Source organism: Zalophus californianus, chromosome 3, assembly GCF_009762305.2.
Source record: "Zalophus californianus isolate mZalCal1 chromosome 3, mZalCal1.pri.v2, whole genome shotgun sequence".
Classification (NCBI taxonomy): Eukaryota; Metazoa; Chordata; class Mammalia; order Carnivora; family Otariidae; genus Zalophus; species Zalophus californianus.
In genome coordinates, this window is record NC_045597.1 from 115,164,954 (window position 1) to 115,176,013 (window position 11,060).

Here is an 11,060-nt window from a genome sequence, read left to right on the forward strand (position 1 = left end):
TGGCTCCCTGGCTCTGCAGGCCCTGCGGTGGGACTTCCTTCCAGGTAGTGCTTTGACTAGCCGCTGGCTGCTTGTTCAAGTGTGTCCACCAGATGGCGCCAGTGGGGCACCGCTGGAACCTCGCTATTTTCTAAAAGGCTTTGAGGCAAAAGGGTCTTTTGACTGTCCTGTAGGCCATTATTTCTTGGATTTGAATAGTAAATACAGTACTTTTAAGGGGATAAAGTTCTCGTATTACCCAGAGATTTTTTTTAATTATAATTAGGTATTTGCAAATTTACAATAGCATATACTTACAGATCTTACATAACTATTAAATCAAAACAAATTTAGAAGTTAGATCGAAATGAACCATAAACCAAAATTAAATTACCAACCTTAGCAGAAGTTAATAAAAGGTGGCTTTTCTCTGAAAAGAGCTGGGTGCAATGTGATTCTGGTATGTGTTGCTTCTAGTAGAGTCTCGCTTATCTATGCTCCTTCTGTGTACCATGACGTGGCGGCTCACTTCTTTCATTCCCTCTCTGTGTGAAAACCACTGTGGAGGGGCACCTAGCTGGCTCATTCGGTAGAGCATGTGAGTCTTGACTTTGGGGTTGTAAATTTGAGCCCCATGTTGGGTGTAGAGATTACTTAAAAATAAAGGCTTGAAAAAAGAAAAGAGAAAGAAAAACACAGCAGAATCACTGCATACCTTCAAGCCATTTTGTCATCTTGTGGCTGGAACACATCATTGTCCTGTTGCATCCAACTTTAGCTGAAGGATATTTAAGTTGTGAGTAGTATCCACTTGGTCGTAGCATAAAGCGTGTGTGGGGCTGAACTTGCATGGGAATGCTTGGTTGCAAGGTAGTCAGCTAGATAATCTAGAATACCCACATATTTTTTTAAAAGATTTGTTTATTTGAGAGAGAGAGAGTGGTGGGAGGGGAAGAGGGAGAGAGAGAGAGAAGCAACTCCCTGCTGAGGAGAGTCTGATGCGGGGCTCGATCTCACAACCCTGAGATCATGACCTGGGCCAAAATCTAGAGTCAAATGCTTACCTGCTTAACCAACTGAGCCACCCAGGCACCCCTAGAATATGCACATATTAATGCTTTAGATTTTTGTGGAAAGAAAAACATAGAATTAAAAATACTGTGAAATAAATGAAATGCCCAGGATGCCTCTCACTTTGTTGATGTAGGTAGACTCTGATATTTTGAGGACTGTACTTTTATTAAAAAACCATATATATTAAGTCTAGAAATCATAGCCTATAAAGTTTTGGGGTGCCTGGGTGGCTCAGTTGGTTGAGCATCCAACTCGGTTTTGCCTCAGGTTATGATCTCAGGGTCCTGGGGTTGAGCCCCACATCAGGCTCTGCACTCAGCTTGGAGTCTGTTTGTCCCTCTCCCTCTGCCGCCCCCCCCCCCCCCGGTCTCAAATAAATAAATAAATAAATAAAATATTTTTAAAAATTAAGTTTTAATAAACTTTGATAAAACATTTGGTAAAATCACAGTGGTAGAGCCAATAGGAACTCATTAGGGCTCTTACAGAAGAAGCAATTCCATGTTTTTAGACTGTGATTTCATGCTTTGAGGCATAAAGAAAACAGCCCTAGAAAAGCATGTCTGCGATTTATAGCAGGGTCACATGGGTGAATGCAACTACAAAGAGCCATCCAAGCAGACCAGGTGTTCTGTTATGACCTCTGATTTATGTGACATTCCCTGGATCGGTGACAGTCACTGTAGGATGGCTCTGTCTTCAGGTTTTACTACTTTAAGAACTTTATTGTGAATATATCTGTTAGTTGTTAGTAAAACATAATATCTTTACATTCTTAAGTGGTGTGCTGGAAGCAGACACAGAGCACAGATCTCCAGGCTTTCACGACTGGTCCCTTTTGCTGCCATAAGGTCATCTGTGACTGAGGCCCTGAAATCCTGGACCCTATGTTTCCTGTGTGCCTGTCATAGTCAGGGTCTTCGGGCTTGGCCCAGACATTTGGAATGCACAAATGGTTTTCTACTCTTAAGTCTTATCACAGGGGCGCCTGGGTGGCTCAGTCATTAAGCGTCTGCCTTCGGCTCAGGTCATGATCCCAGGGGCCTGCTTCTCCCTCTCCCTCTGCCTGTAGCTCCCCTTGCTTGTGCTCACACTCTCTGTCAAATTTTAAAAAATCTTAAAAAAAAAAAAGCCTACTTGTTGCTTAATTGTCACAGTAAGCTACACCCAAAAGGGGAAATTCCAAGTGTACATTAGAGACAGGAAGTCCAGTATTTTCTAGGCTAGCACTTATTAAACCTCAGACTTATTTGACTCTGAATGTCTTTGGCCATTTCCCCACATTTACTACCTTCAGCTAAAGCCCTAAACTTTAGGGGCACGTAGGCCTCCAGCTCTTTTGTCTTTGAACTAGGAAGTCTGGCCGTCCCTCAGACCCCCACCCCGCCCTTCATTGTTTTCCTCCACCTCAGGCAGAATAGAAATTTCTAAGCTTTTGACTACTGGAACAAAAAGGCAGCCCTTCCCTGTTTAGTCCTTAGGCAGGCTGAGCTTTCCAAGCTGGCGCTTCCTCATTTATACTCTATTTGCTTTTCTAAAATCTCTGTCTTTCCTTGTTACTCTTCTCTCTGTCCTGAATATCTGGATCCAAACCATCTTGCCTCATTGGTGGGGTTCACCTTGACCATTCTCCTGGTTATGATACCCACTTAATCACAAATAAAAAATGTTATATGTACCTAAAATGTACAAGTTGCCTTGTGCCCACAGCAGAAATGGGTTCGCTCCCCACGTGGAGGGTGGGCGAGAAGCTGCTTTTGAATTTAACCCTCCAAAGTAGTAAAGTCAGGGCACACATGTGGTCTACATCTGAGCCACTGGCCCTTCAGCTTGCTCCTGCTGTTGGAAAATCCTAGCAATGAGATGATTGAGTCACAAGAATGTGAACGCCTCTCTGCAGGGGGACTCTTTGCTACCTGCAGGGTACGTAGCTGGGTGATTGTGGGTTCAGGATACGGAGCTGGGCTGCCTGGGGTTGAATCTCAGTTTGGCCATGTACTAGGTAAGTTACTTCATCTCTTTGTGCCTCCTTGTCCTCTGTAAAATGTGCCAAATGACTGTACTTTTTACAGGGTGGCTGTGAGGATAAAATGCATTAATACACAGAGAGCTTAGGCAGGTGCCCGGCACAGAGCAGGTGTGTGGCGTTGGCCCGTGTTGACATTATGCCATCCTACCTTCTACAAAGAGGCCAAGTGAACTGTCAAGATCACACATCTTGTCCTTGGTGGGTCCTGGACCATGAACTCTGATCTGCTGGGCAGCAGTTCCCAAACTCCCTGGCCTTAAGACCCTTTGTAGTCTTAAAAAGTATCAACATCAAAGAGATTTTATATTCCTGGGCTATATCTCTTGGTATGTTTTATATTATTGATGTAAATTGAAGCAAAATTTTAAATATCACTACTGTTAAGACACATGCCACTTTTAATGAAACATAATTATTTTCCGAAATGAAAACTTGGCAGAATGGAATTGCTTTGGTTTGCAAATGGTTTGCACATCTCTTTAGTATTTGGCTCAGTGGACAACACTGGATTCTCATATCTGCTTCTGCGTTCTCTCAGTTGCAGTGTCTTATTTTAGTTGAAAACTGAGCCTTGTCACTCCAGACAGGATTCTTAGGTGTGGAGAAGTTATGATCATAGCACCTTCTTTCTCTCTTTTTTAAAGATTTTATTTATTTATTTATTTATTTATTTGAGAGAGAGAGAGCATGTGAGCGTGCACGAGTGGGAGGAGGGGCAGAGGGAGAGGCAGAGGCTTAACCGACTGAGCCACCCAGGCGCCCCCATAGTACCTTCTTCATCACAGGCTTGCTCTGAGAATTGAATGAGAGATGTGAAAGAAGAGTGGAAAGTCCTAGGAGAGTGTGTGGCAAAAATTAGGGCCTCACAAGTATTAGCCAATGGTGTGTCGTGGGGACAGACCTAAACAGCATAGAGAAAGCGGGACTCAGGGAGAGGGGCCAGTAAGAAGTGCAGGCGGGCACTACGGACTTGGAAACCAGCATTGTGCGCTCAGAGGAAACAACGGTGAGGGCCTGGAAGGAAGAACGATCGTCCCCCACAGCAGATTGCATTGATGCCGCTGCTTCTCTTCAGCAGTGATACATAGAGTACAACTGGCAATTCTTATAACGTGGGCACTGAATGGTAGAAAGGCAGGAGAAAAGATAAAACTACGTACTGTTTAGATTAAACATAAATCCACTTGCAGGCAATTGCAAAAGCCGAAGTTAGGGGAAAACCTCTCAATACTTCTTGCAAGACCCTTGTATAATTTGCTTCTTTCTTCAGCCTTCTCACCCCTTCTAAAGAAAGGCTATTTTATTTCCTTCTAAGCCTGGTCACACGTTGCCACTCTTGAGTTACCATCTCCAGTTTGGCAGAGGTGCAGGGATGGCCTTGTAGTAGGTCGCTTGGGCCAGTACCGTGCTTTTCAGGAAGTAACAACTCTGAGCCATCCAAGAGGGTCAGCAGAACTGGGTTTTAAATGTTCTCGAGGTTTGCCAGCCTGTCTGGGTTGGCCGCTCTCGGTGATCAGAACGGTCAGAAGTGGTTTCTCCAGGAGCTAACCCATTTACTTTTATAAGTTCTATCCATTTTCTCTCCTAAATTTATCAGAAGAGGTGAACATTCAGATAGTTGGGGGATGGATGGGAGTATGCCAGTTGACTCCTTTCTTCTTGGGCCTACTGGAAAGACTGCGTCGGCAGACAGGCTGGAAAGATCTGTAACTCAGGATGAAGATGGACCCCCTCTTTAGAACAACCTTTATTGGTGGACTCCCTGTGTTTTTCCTTTTGGCAGCCTGTCACAGTCTCTGTCTTCTCTCGCCGCCCTCCTTGAGGTGACTAAGCAGGTTGGGTGTCCTTTGTGGCCCCCTCTTTCTTCTGTACCATTAGCCAGAACGTGCTGAATCTTGCACATGGAGGGGTGGGGGATTTGAATGAAAGGTCGGCTGGTAGAAATCGTTGGACTTCACGGTCTGTGGGCATTGTTGAGGCCGCCCCATTGAGCGTGTGTCTAATGCTCTGTCAGCACATTAAGCCCTAAAGGCATGCAGGAAGACCATCTCATCTGACCAGGGTGGCCCATAAGTGATCCTGAGATGGTGTGTTTGGAGAAATGAACCTGTAAGGAAAGCGAAATGGGGATTCGAGCGGTGATATTCAGAAAACATCCCTGCGCCGCTTTGTTTTTGGCTCAAAATGAATTTAAATGACCACTATGACCAGGCATTTGGAGTTTTCATTTCTTGTCCTAATAATCACAAAATCTTACCAGAGAGGCTAAACATTAAAGATGCTCTTCCCATAAACAAATCTCTTTCTCTGACATCTAAAAATGACCTGAATATTACCATATAAGGTTGTTTAAGCCATTTTTTTTTTAAAGATTTTATTTATTTGAGAGAGAGAATGAGAGAGAGAGAGAGCACATGAGAGGGGGGAGGGTCAGAGGAAGAAGCAGACTCCCTGCTGAGCAGGGAGCCCGATGCGGGACTCGATCCCGGGACTCCAGGATCATGACCTGAGCCGAAGGCAGTTGCTTAACCAACTGAGCCACCCAGGTGCCCCTAAGCCATTTTTAATTGAGCAGCTTTATACCTGTGAGTAGTTACAACACTGGAGCAAGAGGTGGTAGTTACCGAACGAGCTCTCTGGGTTTTTAGTTTTGTGTCTGGGGGGAGGGGGTGTTGTAAAAAGGAGCATGTTCTTTTCTTCCTCTTCTTTTTCTCCTCCACCCACTTTGCTGTTACGTACTTGTAATCCCTTTTTTTACACCCTGAGTTTTTTCTGTTGATTTGTAATTTACATTTTGCTTATTTATATAAATTATGTGAGGTTGCTTACAATATTATAACATATGAGTCGGGAGAGTAAAGAGAAACACGTTAGAGGGGAGAGAGCGTTGTAGCGGGAATCTGAGACGGGTGTTTACCAAAGCTGGCCCTGAATTTGGATCTAAGCCTTCTAGAGGCAAAAACAGAAAGCACAACGTGTCAGGTTACGGAGTTCCTTTTAAAATCAGATCAGCACGTGGATTTTTCTTAGTGTCTATCATATTTCTGTGCCGGGCATTTCCCATGTCTCTCGAGGATAAGGCTCGACATACCCTTGCTATCACCACCTCCCCATCCCAGAAGCCCGGTGAGCTCTGCACAAAACCTATGGGAAGACCACAGACAGACCCAGGGCTTCCAGCTGGTGGGAGGAAGCTGAACCTTTTGGTTCCTTTCTAAAAGTAGATTTTACTGGAGTTAGTCCAAAGGTGACAGAGAGCAGTCCGGGCTGGCTTCTGAGTCAGCACTAGCCCAGGCTTTTATCCTAGAGACCTGAGCATGATCGGATAGGCCTCTGGTGGGAAGTGGGGTGACATCCAGGGGGTGCCCTCTGAGTAACTCCATCAGCCCAGTCCAGTCAGGACTAGGAACCTCTTTCCTGGGTTAGGGGCCATGTCTGACCTGCCTCAAAATCCCTGACAAGTGTGAATGGTGTTCCAGTCTCCCTCAGGAACGCGAAAATGCATTATGTTTCTCTGAATACCACCAGTGTCAATAGATACAGACTTTTGGAAGAGACTGTTGTCAGGGCAAAATCCGTAAGTAGGAAGCTGTGCTGTCCACCACGCTAGCCACAAGCCACATGTGGCTACTGAGCGCTCTAAATGTGGCCAAGTCCACATCGAGATGTGCCTAAAGTATAAAACATACACCACACTGCAAACATTGTGGGAAAAAGACTGAAGTAGCTCCATAGTGATACTGTAACATAAGATTTCTCAACACATAGTACTGATCACATGTGGAAATGACAATATATTGAATTTCTTGGGTTAAATAAAATGTTATTTAAATTAATTTTACTTGTTTCTTCCCACTTTTTAATGTGGCCACTTGAAAATTTAAAATTAAATATGTGGCTCACATGGTCTTTCTACTGGACAGCACTGGTCTAAATATCTAGAATGTTTATCTAAATATCTGATTACCCCAGATATTCCAAATACCAAAACATTTGAGGAGTGAAATTCCACTGTGTCTTCTAACTCCCGTGTTCTCTCTCTGGTTCTCTCTCAACAGATACGGCTCTCCACGTAGCATGTCAAGGACTACATTAATCACCAATTCCTTTATTTTCTCCCCGCCCCCCCCCCCACAGTTTCCATTTTCTTTTACACTTGCTTACCCCAGCCATCTGCAGTACACTGGTTTCAGATATTTGAGCTGTGTAGAATCTCTGTGTGTACAGATGTGTGCTTGGACTTTTCTCTTCCTGAGAAATCCGAAGGGGCTGATTACAGAAGATCCGCTTACTCCTGGGAAAAAGGCCCAGGGACTAGGCTGTTGGGTGGTCTCTGGGTGGCCCTCGGAGCCTCCTTCCTTGGTAGTGTGCCGTCCTAGCAAACGCCCTCACGTGCCAGTCCCTTGGGGGAGGGGATCAACCAAGTGCCATGGAGGTGGGGGGCTCATGCTCTGCTGCAGCTGTCTGGTTTCCTGTGAAATAAACACATTCCTTTATATTTTTAGGGAACAAAAAAAAAAGTGCTGCTACAAGGTTCAAAATTTTCATTCTGAACACTTTTCCGAAACAAATTACCCCAAAGAAGCATTTTGAATCCCCCAGGTCACATCTTTGGATCTGTAAAAACACCTTTTAGGAGGGCACCTGTTAAGAAGCAAAGCAAATTTCTTCAAGGCAGGAAAACAATCTGACAGTAGCAATGTAGAATGTGTTCATTCGAACACATCCATGTAAATGCAGAAAAACATAAAATTCACCTGAGCTGCTTGCTACTAAACCTGCAGCAACTAGTCTCAGCCAGCCCAGTTTGAACATCCTTCCTTCAGAAGTGTTGAAAATGCTGCAAAGTTGGATGATTGGAAATGGGGTGGCCCCCTCCTGGCCTCCTCCTTCCTGATCCTACTGGAGCTCGCATTGGGGATGGCCTCTCTCCGTAAGGGAGTCATCTTAAGCCTGGAGGGGGTATGGCCAGTTGAAATCCAGGATCAATTCCAGCAGTTGGAAAAGGAAGCCTTGGGGGGGGTGGCGGGAAGTGACTGACGCATTTTTGTGCCTACGAATAAGTTGTTATTTTAACCCTTCATTGCTGAATGTTTATTTGACTTCTTTCTCTGGCATCAGATAGATTCATCTTCTTAGGCATAATGTGAAGAAATCAGTATGGATGGATTTTTTTACGTTTAACTATTGGTTTTTTCCAACATACGAATTTAAAGTTGAATCAACTTTTACTTCCAGTTGCGGATTTTAAAAGGATTGATTTCCAAGTAGGAAAGTCTTCAGGGAAGCTGACAAGGATTCAGTTAACTTGGTCTTGTGTGCTGCTACTAGTTTTGACAAATTTGAGGGTAAGTCAGTGACAACCAGACCAATCTCAGTGAACGCACCCATCTGATCTCGGTGCCTGCCCAAGATGAGTGAGCTGGCACTGTCCCTGCTGCTGTCACCACCGGAATGAAATGTAGGCCGGGAAGACATTGAGCTTTCTCTTCACTGTGTGAGTTGTAGTTCGAGGGCGTGTGTGTGTGTGTGTGTGTGTGTGTGTGTGTGTGTGTGTGTGCCTGCGCATGCACAAGGCACTGAGGACTGTGAATTGACTTCCAAACTTTTCTTGTATAAAATTTCCCTAACACAGCAAAGCTGCTTTGACTTAATTTATTTGTTAAATGTTGCACTTTGTTTATATGTGTTTTGTTTTTTTGGGGGGGGGAGTAAAGAGAAAGAAGAAGACCAATTCTAGTGAAATATTTATTTCACAAAGATGACGATTTTGCATTCATTTACACTTTAAAAATGCTTTTGATTTTCTTCTATTGCCAGTACTTGCCCGGTAGAGCTGCTCCGTGACTATTTGCAGTCTGATAGAAGGGTCCTTGTAGGGCAGGTTTTGCAAACTTTATCAGGTAATAACATATGCCATAGATTATAATCTTGCTGTGAATATGTTTGGCTCTGATTTTAGAAGCTAAAACATTGGTCTTGGAGAGGATTGCCAATTAATAGTTGTCATACCACTATTGTCTATTATGCAACTGTATTTACGTGTGGAAATTGAACAAAGGTCAATAATTCTTTTTTGGGGCTCTCGTTAATAGATTGTTTTAAATTCTCCCCAAAGTAACTTTTCCCTGGGTACCCCTTTTCTATTTCTAAAGAATTGCTTGGCCCTTTCATGTTTCAAAAAGAGCCACACGTTTCACCTGTAGTCCCGTATTTTTTGATCTCCACAAAGGACTCACAAAATTCACACGACTTTTATTCACAGAGAAAGTTGGCTTTGATGTCTCTTAAAGATAATTCTGCTACTTGCTGATCAGCCAGTCAGTTCACCTAGCTTCAATCTTTATAGGACCTCAAAATTAACTTTCCTACACTGTGACTAAAGGGTGGGCAGATTATTGGAATGGGTTCTACAACATATTCAAGTGGATCCCTTTAATTACTTTATATGATAAACTAAGATCAGGACCATATCCTCTGTAGGCCACTTTTTAAAAAGCCACATTTATGCAACTTTCATTTTTTTAAAAATTATTACTCCTTTACATTTGTACTCTAACTATAAAAACCGCACTTCTGAATGGCTGAGCCTGTGATTATATTTTTGATTGTATGCTACTTTTGGTGTGAGAGAGAGAAAGAGAGAGAGAGAGAACGTGTGTTTCTCCTCTGTGAATAATTTTATATCTCATGCTTCTTCTTGAAAGTTTACTTTTTGATGTTCTAAGGGAATAGCCAGATGGTTTATACAAATAATGTCTACCTGCAGGATGGTGGATTGTTAAATTAGAGAAATGCTGTTTGGGATATCAAGGTTTATGGTTGGATTCAACTTAACCAATTACATTTTTATAATGGAGTATATTCCTTCATTGACTGTATTATCAATTCATAAAGTGCTTTTTAAAACTCTAAAAGATTTATGGTTGGAGACTAAAATATATTAATGCCAAATGTGTTTTGGTCAATCACAAGAGAATTCTGTACAAATACTGTACAGTTTGGTTGTTTGAATGGCAGGCAGTAGGGAGAATAAGTGTGGAGTAAGACTTAAAGGAAATAGTATCATGTGATTACAAAAATTAGAGTTCATAGAAATATTGGGATAAACGAAGAAATAAAAATATTTGTCTAGAATGTAGCATCTAGTAACTTTTTGATGCCCTGACTTCGCATGAAGGAGTGATAGTTCTGTCCAAGGCCAGACTGAGACATCACCAAGACTCGTGGGGAATTAATAGGTTCTCTTTTCCTAGAGGAATAACTGGAAGCAAATAAAAGTCTTAACAGTCCCCTCTTTGAAGTGTTTTTGTTCTGTTTTGTTGTTTTTAGCAGGGCAGAAGACATTTAGAGTCTGGCTACATGACCTATTGGGGAAGTTTTTCACTGGAAGGGGACAGGGGGAAGGTTTCACTTCATTGTCTCACCCCTAATATTTTGAGCGAGCTAAAGGAACCATTGTAGTTTAAAATGGTTTCATTTAACACTAACAATTTAGCCTTTCTAAAAGTATTGAACAAGGGCTAGGTAACTGCCGAAGGAAGCCTTGCTCCATGAAGTCTGCTTACACATTTACATCTTGTGCACCAGTTTTAAAGACTTTTCATCGTGTGCAGATATAAGGGGAATAGGGCATTCTGTAGGATTATACATGTTTAGTTTGTAAAGTATGTAATGTGTACTGCAGATGTGTGTTCTGGGGCTTTATGTATCTGTACAGTAGCTTTCATTAAAAAAAAATTTGTGGACAAACTTGTTTTGGTGGTTCGAGGGGGGAAATGGCCGTTTATACCAAGTAATGATGCTGTAATATATAGTACATGTAACAAAAGATCTGGAAGTAACCCTCCCCTGGCCCCTGGGGAATTTTGGTTATCCTCTAGGTTCTAAAATGAAGATGTGTGGATACTCTGGCAGACTGCATGATGTATAATTTGAAAAATACTAAAAGTGGAAAATAAAATTGAGTTAAACTTTG

The 11,060-nt window shown here is 42.7% G+C and overlaps 1 protein-coding gene across 1 annotated transcript in view; it reads left to right on the forward strand.

Annotated features, from left to right (window-relative positions):
- KIF5C (kinesin family member 5C) overlaps nt 1-11,060 on the forward strand; it is a 147,908-nt gene extending 136,848 nt beyond the window's left edge. The window contains exon 26 of the mRNA XM_027589084.2: nt 7,141-11,060. The gene's annotated coding sequence lies outside the window, so the exon portion shown is untranslated. The remainder of the gene's footprint in view (nt 1-7,140) is intronic.